General features: G+C 47.7%; 1 protein-coding gene across 1 annotated transcript in view; it reads right to left on the bottom strand.

Moving 5' to 3' along the window:
- DUSP9 (dual specificity phosphatase 9) overlaps positions 1 to 13,098 on the bottom strand; it is a 54,467-nt gene that overhangs the window by 21,646 nt on the left and 19,723 nt on the right. Inside the window, exon 2 of the mRNA XM_088462904.1 lies at positions 3,954 to 4,590. The gene's annotated coding sequence lies outside the window, so the exon portion shown is untranslated. The remainder of the gene's footprint in view (positions 1 to 3,953; positions 4,591 to 13,098) is intronic.

Here is a 13,098-nt window from a genome sequence, read left to right as displayed (position 1 = left end):
CGCCGCTCCGGGTCTCGCATCAAAGGGGGCGAGCTGTCGATGTTGAGTGACAGCTCGCCCTCTTTGGTGGGCGGGCCGTGGGGGTGGCTGCCTAAACGGAGGCGTTCCCATGAGAACGCCTGCCGTTTGGGGGCGGCCCCACTGACATCACGAGGATGTCAGTGGAGAGATTCCGGCTCTGTTAGAGCCGAAATCTCTCTGGGGTTTGCGGCCACGAGACCCTACCACAAGGGTCTCATCGCAAGCCCGATGGTCGAGATGGTCTTGACCATCACGACCATCATCATGGCCGCTCGCAATAGCTGTGGGTGGTCATCCACAGCTATGCGAGCAACCAAGAGGCCGATTCAAAAAAAAAAAAAGCGAGCGGCTCTGAATCAGGCCCTCAGTTACATGGGCATAATAAGCAGCCAGGCCAGGCTACTTATGCATTATAAAATGCCAGTCACAGCTACTTAGGCAATATAACCTGCCAGACCCAGTTATATGGGCATGATAAGCATCCAGCCCCAGCTACTATAGGATTAAGAGTGACCTGCTGTTTAATCCTGATCTAGTTATTATGATATTAATTAATAACTAATATTTAACATGCTACTGTACTGGTGACTTTTATCACTGTCCTGACACAGCAAGATAGCTCATCAATAAAACTGTCCATTTACTTATCCTGGACAAACACATTTATTATCAACAGACAACAGGTTTTTTAAACTGTGTCTAATAAATCACGACTGGATACATGGAAGTCAGTTGATAAGATGACCAAGCCTCATAAAACACATTTAGAAAAAAACAGCAACTTGCTGTAGTCCTCAGGATTTAAAGTGTCTGGCGTACTGTACATATGACATAAAAAAGGTACAATGAATATATGTCCCATAAATAATCCAGAAAGCTATATATCTAGTTATTTTTCTTAGTTTGAGACATTTGAATAACAAGGAAAACAACTTTTCTTCATATCAGAGAATTTCCATTGAATGTAACAAGCAACACAGCCGCAACACTTTACTGCAATACAAATAAACATAAATATCCATATAGTTCCTCCAGTATTTATTACAAAGGGTAACATTGGTCCCAGGTATCTGAGTGCTAATGTATTGTGCAAGGTACATTGGTCCTGATTCAGCAAGGATCGCTGAAGCGATCGCGCCAGCAAGTGCGTACGCAGTTCTGATGTGAAATTATGCAAATAACTGCGTTCGCAATGCTGCCGCTGCAGCCCATCCTAAAGACGCCCACTTCCCTTTACTCACATCCGTAATACCTTGCAAGTCTGCGAAAACATCGGAACCATCGAGTACCATCGGACCCTCACGCACAATGAAGGCAGGTCAGACCTCACTCACAAACTGCTAAAGTTCCTGCCGGTATCTAGAGCTCAGGTTGCGTATGCCGTCACAGGGGCTTAATTATGCGATCTTAACACACAAAGGGACCTATTCATCATCACTTAATTTTTACAAAAGCAGGTTTTTCACCTACAATTGTAAAAATTAAGTTATCGGGCCATTCATCATGGAGGTAAAGCAGGAGATATCCCAGATATTTCCTGATTACCTTTTGCGGAAAGGCCCGCTGTCCCCATATACTAGTATGGGGACAGAATTCATCAAGCTCCGGAAATACAATATTTTCGGAGCCTGAGTGCGGTAGCATTCGCCATCTTCAGATGGTGAATACCCCCGCTTGTGTTTCGCAACCCTGTCTGGCTCCTTCCGCTGGACGTCGGAGCTTTTGTGCACATGCGTGACCTGTAGGTCGTGCGTGCGCAGTCCCGTCACTGCTCCGAAAGAAGCAGTTAAAAGAATCACTGCTCCGAAAAGGAGCAGTGAAGCCACTCGCAGGGACAGCTGATTTCGCATCAGCTGTCACCACACCGGAGCAATGATGAATTGCACCGGAATCCGCGGCAAGTTAGAATGTTAATTATCGGGGTCTGTTTGTCTATCTCATATCTGTCTGTCTATCTCATGTCTATCTCATATCTCTCATATCTCTCTCTCTCCGTCTCTCCCTCCCTCCCTCCCTCCATCCAAATACTGTCCCAATAGACAACTATGGGGATGGCTGCTGCGAAGGCTGGTGGGCGGAAAGCAGGAGATATCTCCGCTATCGAAGGTAAAACTTAATTAATCGATAGCCCTCTATACACTATGAGCCTGATTCAGACCCGCTCGCAAACGGGTCGATGATGGGGCATTGCGCAAACGGGGCGGCTGTTGATGTTGATCGACGGCTCGCCCCGTTTTGTAGGCGTGGCGGGGGGGTGGCTGGACAAACGGAGGAGTTCCTGAAGGAACACCTGCCGTTTGTGGGTGGCCCTACTAACATCACGAGTGATGTCAGTAGTGAGCTTCCGGCTCTATTAGAGCCGGAAGCTCACTGGGGCTTGCGGCAGACGAGACCCTACCACAAGGGTCTCGTCGCAAGCCCGATGGTCGCGACCATCACCTGGCTGCTCGCTAAAGCTGTGGGCGGTCACGGGCATCTTTTCGTGTTACTTTTTCCCTTACAGTTCATCTTAGTCGCACGGATAGGACACACAAGCAGCTTCTGCTGATTAAAATGATATGCGGCATGCCTATATTCTGTGTGCGACTTCGGGTGTATCTGCATGTGAAATGCTACGTTATAGTGTCACAGCCGCTGACACTGTAACGTAGCATTTTGCTTGCAGATACAGCCGCAGTTGCACACAGAATATCGGCATGCCGCATATCATTTTAATCAGCAGAAGCTGCTTGTGCGTCCTATTCGCATGGAAAGACGCTATGCGCTAACGAGTCGCGCCACGGCATGGCACCACTAGAAGGGCTGTTTATCACCCAAGGAGGCTAGATGTATGTGGACACATCTGTATATTGGTAGGACAGGGAGCTGTGCTGTGCAAGCAAGCGAAGCAGACAAACCTTTGCTACAGTTCTATAAGCGAGTCCTCAGCATTCACCCTGCTGGGAGCCTACAGTTGAACCATCCTTTAGTAAGAGCTGCTGTCACCAGGTATGTTCCAGTTCTGTTCTGCTTTTTTTTTTTGTTACATAGTTTCTTAAGCTTGTACCATCCCAACCCCTCATAGTTCCGCTTTTGCAGAGCATTGCTAACACTGTTGGAATAACACTGCCCCTCTGCTGCACCCCTGGTAGGACATATAGGACCTGATTCTGCGTAGTGCCGATGCTCACGTAAGTTGAGCCATTTTTTACAACTGAACCCGCGCGAACATTTCTAAAGACTCATAGGGCGCACGCGTTACACAGTGTTATATGCACAAGGGCGCTGTTGCGATCGAGACCGACGATATCAGAAATATTTGGGGATAAGTGATGGGCGGTGGCTAGAAAACCAGACATCAACTGGCCGTTCACTGGATGCGTTATGGGAGTGCCGCGTACGTGTCAGTGCAGGCGGCTGCGTTCGCAGACGCACGGGCGTAGGCCATAGTTAGACTGGGAAACTGAAATTGCCATAGGGCTTGCGCAAGTTCCGGTGATGCGACCAATGGTGGTGTATAAGAATGCACCAATAGGTATTACAGCGTATACTGGCGCTAAAATTGGGCGTCTCAGTCCTTGCACAATCAGCCGGACGGAAGTACACGAGGAAAGGAACTTGTAGCGGCACTTGCATTAACTGACGGGCGAATGCCAGGTAGACGCTGCCATCTGTGATGGGGAAACAGGCCCATATAGACATATCTTGCAGAATATCTACAGACTGTTCATAAAACCATAATAATTTGTCTGCTCCTCGATTACTTACATATCACCCCATACACAGACAGACATAGAAGCCAACTTTTTTAAATGATTGCCGGACGCACTTTACCCTCCCACCCCTTCCCATATCACTGAAAAAGACCCTGCACAGACACGTCTAGTGCCTGCGACTGCATAATACATTAGGGCTCCCCCAGCACTCACAGAGCTGTGTAGGCAGACACTCACCTCTTCATCCAAATCCTTATCTTGTTCCCAGCCTGTGCCAGACAGCAGGTACTGTAGTCTCACAATGCAGAATTACTATTTGGTCTGAGCCTCTTGGCAAACATAATGATCCACTGTGATTTAACTGGATGTTATTTAATTACTGTGTGTTGCTTTCAGGAAATACTTAAATGGCGTTAGGCAGATTGTTAATCCAGATCAGTAACGTCAATGTCCCAGTTGCAAGCCTGTGTACAGTATGTGACTGTTCCTGTTCTGCAAACTGTGCCTTCCTCTTCATTCAGAAAATATAGCTGTGCTTTCTGTCTCTGCCCTGTAGCTCTGTGTGTGCTCAGTAATACCAGGCATGTCCTCGTGGTATGAATGCAGGCGGTTCCTTGTCCCCCCACCCAAGGTGAGCGGATTACAGGTGTCTTTCTATCCAAAGCCACAAGACATTCCAAGCTGCAATTCAGTTAAAACAGCCGCCCTCCTCTTTACCGTGCGTCTTTGGCGAGAAGGCATCCAGGTGTGTTCCAGTGTAGAAAGTGAGATAACACACACACACACAATCTGCTTTCCTGTTTCTCTTCGGTCCAATAGAGAAAGTCCTAAAGTGTCACTTCATGGAGTATGGTTAAAGCTTTATCCTAGAGATCTGCAAAGAGGGAAAAAAAGCAGACTGAGTTGGCAAGGCTACGTTCACATGTGGGGAATAATTGACAAACCAGAGGGAGAAGGTTTTGCTGCCTCTTTTCCTGGAAATCCACCCCCCCAATTTCCTCCCCCAAACCCCTCGCGTGTCTCCATGCTGCTAGCAGGTTTTCCTTTTGACATGACCTCAGCAGTGGAAGAGGATGTGACACCATCTCCTTCATCACACAACCAGCAGTGTTAAAGGAGCACACATGAGTGACAATTAAATAAATACATGGAGCATCAGTAAATGGGGGAGCGGGGCCGGGAGCCATCGGGGATTGGGGGTCCTACCCTATTCATGATCTACCTGCAATGATCAGAAGTTCCAACCAGTAACCCTACAGCTGCTGTCGGGCCACAACGCACATTGGGCCTGATTCAGCAAGTATCGCAACTGCGAATGCAATAGCGATTGCGCGTGCAGTCTCGCTGCGATAGTAGTATGCTAATCAATTGCGATAGCTATGTCGTCGTAACACAACATAAGGACGCCCACATTACCTTACACACATCCGAAATGTTTAGCAAGACTGCGAAACCATCGGTACTATGGAGTACCATCGCAGCCTCACGCACACTTGCACAAGCTCTGACCTTACTCAGGAATTGCTAACCTCAGCGCACGCTATGAGTGCTCAGGCTTGCAGTGGATAATTTATGCACACCCCCTGCAACGACATCCAAATGCACTGGTACGCCGACTGGTTCGCCGACCACCCCCCACCCCAGTCACCACCCACAAACGTCACTTCCTGTCAATCACTCTGCGATGGGTCTGCGCAGCCACTGCGATCAGTTCGCGCACTGTGATGCATGTGCAGAATGCAACAATCGGCCGATTGCGTGCGTAATCACAGTACGGTAGTGAATCCGGCCCATTATCCTTCATCTGCAAAAAGTAATAGTTCAGCAACAGAACTAAAGGAGAAACATATTCTATGCACGACTTTACCCACCAGCCAATGTGCTATGTTTAACTTACTGCATTTTCATTTTTAGCAACTTAGGCCCTCATTCAGAGCCGCTCGTTAGCGGCAGTACGCTCGTTCCGAGCGATGTTTGCACATCTGCGCATGCGTACGCTTTTTAGTACGCATGCGCGAACCAGTCAGTGCGGCCGAAAATCGTTTGTACGCTATATAGCGAGTGCCTGCTATTTTGAGTGACAGAATGAGGCGTATGTGGGTGGTAACGGGGGAAGGTGGTTGAAAATGGGGAGTGGAGATCCGAACGCAGGCGTGCTTAAAGGTCAAAACGGGCGTTTTATGGGTGTGTATATTTAAAACAGCAGCGTCATTGACCACGTCACTGGGTTATTTTAGAGCCAGAACTGCTCGCAAATTTGTGGTAGCAAACACCAACCACAAGAATAGCGAGCAGTTCATACGCTTGTCGATGTACTCGATTAATCTAATAAATAGCGGACATGACGTATGGTGCGAGCGGCCAGGGGGCGTTTTTAACAAATAAACGAGCGTATGTTTTGCTCGCTCGTTCAGACTTAGAGGTGTGAACAGACTGCAATGTGCGTACGGTTCATTTGAATAGCCACCCCTTGTTTTTAAACGAACGACCGCAAATAGCGAACGGCTCTGAATCAGGCCCTTAATCCAGTAGTGTGGAAACTGTGAATCACAATCATTATATTATTTATTCCCGTTTAGCCTTTTTATTTTCTCCCTATGAGCCTGATTCGGGGCTGGAGGCAGTGTCGATGCCACATGCAGTTGGCCGATGTTTTAAGTCTGCGCACGTGCCGGATTCGCACTGCGCACGTGTCCTGATGGTTACAGCAGGGAGACGCAGAGCGAATTTGGAGGCAAGAGCTGTGGATTTCGGGGGTATTCCTGGGAGTTCATGTGGAGAAACTACGCTTACCAAAGGGCTAGTGCAAGTTTTGATGGTATGACCGATGGTGCATCGATGCTGCATCTAAAGATGCACCGAGACGGATTTGCACCGATGCTGCAAGTGGGAGTCTCACTAGGAACAAAGGGCTGTTTCATATATGTACACTAATGCAATTGCAGCTGCTGTTCCAAAATAGACTAATGCTGTAGCCGGCTGGAAAGGTAGCGAGACTCCCACCGGCGGCTTCACAGATCCAAGCAACTAAGTACAAATACGAAGCCGCCGCCGCCGTCAATCATTCGATAGTCGGCCATCTGGGTAACTTTATGGTCATGCAGAATGGCCGCATGAACTGAGCCGTCGGAACCACATTATCTGCATACAGGTTCGCAGACGCAGGCCCCCCGCCGCTCCCCGTTATCTCCCCCAAATGCTTCCAGACTGTCAATCACTTTGTGAAAGGAAACCTCGCTGCGGGCGGCGGTGCAGATGTACCTGGGCATGGGCGCAGTGCGGCCGTGATGCATGTGCAGTTGACCGATAATCGCCCAACTGTGTAAACATTGCAATAGCAGACATCTCTGAATGAGGCCCAAAATGAGTCGCAGTATTGGCATAAAGAGGCAGGCGCGGCTGTCGCAAAAGGCGTCTGCATTCACCTCTGAATCAGGCCCTATATGAACACATTACTGCAGTTCTTTCGTCTTAACTAAAAGACAAAACAAAACAAGGGTAACATTGCTGCGAGCAACTACGGTAATGCACCTTGAGGCATGTGCTGAGCGACTACGGTAATGCACCTTGAGGCATGTGCTGAGCGACTACGGTAGTGCACCTTGAGGCATGTGCTGAGCGGCTACGGTAGTGCACCTTGAGGCATGTGCTGAGCGGCTACGGTAGTGCACCTTGAGGCATGTGCTGAGCGACTACGGTAGTGCACCTTGAGGCATGTGCTGAGCGACTACGGTAGTGCACCTTGAGGCATGTGCTGAGCGACTACGGTAGTGCACCTTGAGGCATGTGCTGAGCGACTACGGTAGTGCACCTTGAGGCATGTGCTGAGCGACTACGGTAGTGCATCTTGAGGCATGTGCTGAGCGACTACGGTAGTGCACCTTGAGGCGTGTGCTGAGCGACTACGGTAATGCACCTTGAGGCATGTGCTGAGCGACTACGGTAGTGCACCTTGAGGCATGTGCTGAGCGACTACGGTAGTGCACCTTGAGGCATGTGCTGAGTGACTACGGTAGTGCACCTTGAGGCATGTGCTGAGCGACTACAGTAGTGCACCTTGAGGCATGTGCTGAGTGACTACGTAAGTGCACCTTGAGGCATGTGCTGAGTGACTACGGTAGTGCACCTTGAGGCATGTGCTGAGTGACTACGGTAATGCAGCTTGAGGCATGTGCTGAGTGACTAATGTAATGCACCTTGAGACGTGCTGAGCGACTCAGGCGCATGCAAAGTTTGCTGATTATCGCTCAACTGTGAAAACATCTGCATACCGTACAACTGAGAATCAGGCCCACAATACAGGCTAAGGTATGTAGGGGCTGCTATATATATTCATATTCATTCATATATATCATTAGGTAAGTAAGGGTTTTCTAGCACAGGGCAATGATCTTTTACACCTGTTGAGCAAAGATACTCTTATCAGTCCTTTCTATACACTCAAAAGGATGCGTAAATAGGGCCCTTTCACTCTGTCTTGAGAGAGTGTGAAAAACAATCTCAAGAGATCTGCGGTAAGACTTGAGACTCCCATTCTTGATCTCTGCCCCAGGCGAGAACTTGTCTAAAGTTGGGCCTTCATTCCAGCATGTGTTCTGGTCCACCAATGGAGCCGAGCGTAGGAACAGAAGAGCAGTAAGACCCGAAACAAGTTCTCTAGCTCCCCCATGACGGTGAGCGTCTAATTCGTCTAATTCATAAGCAAAGGCTGAGGACTGCATGACAGGTACTGTACATTATGTCAGAATAACTACTTAGCTGGTGAGATACTGGTAAAATTGATGTTTTTAAATTTATTGACTGCTAATGGAGTAAAAACAATCCTAAACCCCCCAACCTCTGAAATAGTAATTTAGCCATTACTGACTCCATTGGAATCTTCCCACCAGTAATGGTCACTTCGGACATTAGTGAGTTATCCCCCTCAAGAGACCGTCACATCAATGTCGTCCAGCACTTACATAGTACATTATTTAGCTCACACCGTTTTTCCGACCATATCACAAGGGAACTAAACCAACGTTTTTTTAATGCAACATACCAAAGTGATGGTCATAGTTTAATAGCTGCTACAAAATTCCACCATTCCGATGTTCCCGTGGGACGTTCTCTGATGGTGGCATGAGAAATACAGTACTTTGCTGCACAATCACACTAGATAAACAACCGCGCACTGACATCTCTGTAGATTTGCAAGCAGCAGCTGACCAGGAAGAGGGACATCACAATATTAGCGTTTGGGAGTTAGGGATAAATGACTCCTGAAGACAGTTTGTGCAGCTTCAAAAGTCAGTATAATATAACTGATTACTGTACACCGAACTGTAGATTAAATCAAAAATGTATGTGACCATAATAAGTGCCATGACAGATCTGCGGTGACTTCTCTTAGCCTTCTGAAAGTCAGGTGTGCGTATATCACTTCTAATTTACTGATGTAATGACATCATTAACAGGTATAAGTGATCACATCAATAATTATTTTTGCATTTACACACACTTATGCAGTATATATATATATATATGTATGGGATGCAGTCAGGAAGCCGACGCTCAAAATGCCGACCGCCGGCTTCCTGTCAAACCCCGGTAAGGTACTAATGAAAGGCGTTGAAATCCCGACACCTGCCATTAGACCTATGCTGGGAGCCCAATGCCCGACATACCGAACGAAGGTAAGCCGGGTGCGGACAGCCGCTCGCGGGGGGGGGGGGGTAGGTTTTAGGGCTCCCGCGTAGACTTAGGACTAGGCGCCCCCCCGGGAGGGTTAGGTTTAGGCTAGGGGAAGGGGGGTTAGGGTTAGGCACACTCGGGGGAGGTAGTTAAAATCCCGGCTATCAGGATGCCGGCGCTCAGAATGCCAGTACCGAAATCCTGACACCAGTCAGAATTCCGGCGACGGCACGGTAAGTAGTGGGGTTAGGCACTAGTGGGAGGGTACAGCACTGGGGGGGGAGTGTTAGGTTTAGGCACTAAGGAGGGAGGTTAGGTTTAGGGTGTGGGGAGGAAGAGTTAGGGTTAGCATACTTACCGACAGGTGTCAGTATCCTAACCCTGTTGGGAAGCTGGCACCGGGATTCTGACTGCCGGGATCCCGAACGCCGGCATCCCGTACTCTACCCATTTAAAACTAACCTAGAAGGGTAGTGAAGTTCTAAGAAAGCACTACACAGCAGGCTTAGGCAACCAGTGGCTTTATAGCTTATGGAACTTTGCCAGGGCATTCTGAGACTTTTAGTTCCGCAGCCACATCTGAGAGGCGCCTCATAAAATTGATTTGCATCCAAATGTAAATGAGCCCCAAAGCAGTCAGTAAGATCTACTTGTTGATGAAAACACACTAATACTTTCCAGAAAATGCACGTAGCCATAGGGATCATTGGGCCTGATTCAGACCCGCTCGCGAGCGCGTCTGACATCCGTCTGGGCAGCCACGCCCCCGGCACGCCCACCAAAGGGGGCGTGCTGTCACTCACCATCGACAGCACGCCCCCTTTGGTACGAGACCCGGAGCAACGGCTTGCCCGTCTCTATCTGGGTCTCGCGCATGCGCACGACGGAGCCGGCTCCGTCGTGCGCATGAACACTGGCCCAACATCGACCCGCTTGCAAGCGGCCCTATATATATCTCTGTTTTTCTTTTTTATATAACAGCTACATAATTGGGGTAAGGTGCAATCAGGAATATTACCAGACTCTTCAGGGAGACAGGGAGATTGCTGCTATTTCAGGGAGTCTCCCTGACAATCAAGGAGAGTTGGCAAGTATTAGATAGATAGATAGATAGATAGATAGATAGATAGATAGATAGATAGATAGATAGATAGATAGATAGATAGATAGATAGATAGATATGTATGTATGTACTGTGATGCACATTTCAAAGTTCAAATAACATAATAATAAGTATATGGCTCTGCCATGGCCGTACTGGATGGTAACTAGCGGGTACTGATATTACTGGCAGAATCACATCACTGCATGTAGCTAATCATGTGAGTGTACTCTATTTTGTACCCATACCAACTCGTGACAGAGCACACACCAGCACACTGTGCCTGCAGCTGCAAGCCTCCATTCCCCAACAATGGCACTTCTATCAGCACATATTAAAGGGGTCCCAAAGCTATATGCCTTAACCACTTCTCTGCCACTGTCTACTCTAAAAACATGATGTACTCCTCTCAGGCTAAGGAATGGTTAAAGAGCACTAAACACCCCCCCCCCCCCCCCCCAAAGACAAAAATAAAACAAAATGCCGCAAGGAGTGATTGACATAACAGCAGTTTGGATTAACTCTCTCCCTTCAGCTTGCAGTCTTTTATGGCAGTGAAGGGGTTACAGGAGCTCACACGTTTTTGTTTTTTTTTTAGCTCCAAGGGAAGAAGGCCTGGAACATGCCCACCAATCTCTCTCCTCTTTTCCTGGATGTGTAATTGCAGGTTCCTGGAACAGCCTATGTGTGATTTCCAACTGCCGGCCTAAGAAAATGACTTGGCAGTGAGAACAGGCAGTGACTCGCAGAGGGATGAGAGATGGTTTGAGGTGAGGAGAGGCGGGAGTCCTCTACCTGAGCGCGTTGGGACATGCTGGGGGATCACTGCTGCGGGGACACTTTCTGTTAACCCCTGCCATGCCAAAGGGAACAGTAGAACTCTGCACACATAAAAAAAAAACCCAGATGTGATGCCCTAGGGCTGTAACGGTGCAATAAACAGCTTACACGGCATTCACAGCCATTCTGCCTGTGTAAATTGGAAAACATTTTAATTTACAGCCTGTGCCAAGTGGTGCTGACTCTAAATGCCTAAAATTGGCTGAGACTCAACTCATGTCATGTTACTTAAATTAAAATATCATTGCAATGTGATTTTAAAGCAGAGGTGGGCAATAAGCTTGAACTACACATCCCAGCATGCCCTAGCACAGTTTTAGCATGGCCAAATAGCAAAACTGTGCCCAGGCATGCTAGGATATGTAGTTCTACAGCAGCTGGGGGCAGAGGCGTAACTAGCCATTTTAAGGCCTCATAGCAAAAGTTTGTAAGGGTCCCTATGTACCACCCAATGGTGAAAAATGTATATGACATACAGTATGTAAATTTGACAAGGAAGATGGGCCCCCTCAGCTCTGGGCCCCATAGCAGCTGCGACCCCTTGCACCTATGGTAGTTATGCCCATGGCTGGGTGTCGCTTATTGCCCAACCCTGTTCTAAACTGTTTTACCCTAAACTTTTCAGCAAACTTTCACCCTAAACCTCTATTGCTCATTATTGTCTACACTCCCACAATGTCCAGTAGACTCACAAGATTCAGGGTGAGATATATCATAGCAACCAATCAGGTTATGTCATTTATCTAGCACAGTTTTAAAAAAATAACAGTTAGAAGCTGATTGGTTGCATTTGGCAACTTCTCAACTTTATCTCTCTTAGGGGTCTATTTACTAAGCAGTGTTAGGAGACAGAGTGAAAAGTGATAAGAAAGTGATAAGGTGCCAGCCAATCAGCTCCCAACTGTCATCTCACAGGCTGTGTTTGAAAAATGACAGTTGGGAGCTGATTGGCTGGCACCTTATCACTTTCTTATCACTTTTCACTCTGTCTCCTAACACTGCCTAGTAAATAGACCCCTTAATGGTCTGGATACATCTCCCGGACTGGCGAGGAAATGGCTGGTTCGGGGGCTTAATGACGCGATTCACTGTGAATCGTTTCTTTAAAATCCATCCTCACTTTTTGATGCCGCTATACACAGAACTACAGAGTGGGGGGGACGACAATAAAGATGGAAATCTTATTCCCATCTTGCCCCCCCCTCACTTCCCAGAGGTTGCCAATTATGCCATTGTTGTATTAGTCAGGGATAATTGAAGAAGTTGGGTGATATGACATCACTATGGGAGCTGGACATGCTGCTGCTACGGGGCTCGGGTGTGTGCGGTGTGACAATGCCCCGAAGGTACCTGAGACCCCCTGAGATAACAGCGTACTTCACTTCTGAGTGGTGCATATGAAGTTGGTAAACACCCCTGATGTGCATGCTTAGCAGATGCCTCTCCTTTTTAAAAGCAGGGGGCACAGAAGGTGACAATGGCATCAGTGGGCCCTCACCTAAGACATGCACTGTTACATAGTCACTAGTCACAATCCCATTCAAATCTCCCACGGCCTGATCGCTGTCAAATACAACCATCAGGGTTCAAACTTCGACGATGAGAAACCCTTTAACCAACGTTGTTTTAATATAAGCGATATTTTTCATTAAATTCATTAGAAACCGTGCAGATGTTATGACATTGACCTTTCACTAAAAAAATCAAGTCATAATCAAGAAGAAATATTATCTGAAACACATATGAATTAATTAGAGCACACAGCAC

Source organism: Taudactylus pleione, unplaced genomic scaffold (genome assembly GCF_031769625.1).
Source record: "Taudactylus pleione unplaced genomic scaffold, aTauple2 ptg001288l, whole genome shotgun sequence".
Lineage (NCBI taxonomy): Eukaryota > Metazoa > Chordata > Amphibia > Anura > Myobatrachidae > Taudactylus > Taudactylus pleione.
This window is presented reverse-complemented; position numbering and strand designations above follow the sequence as displayed.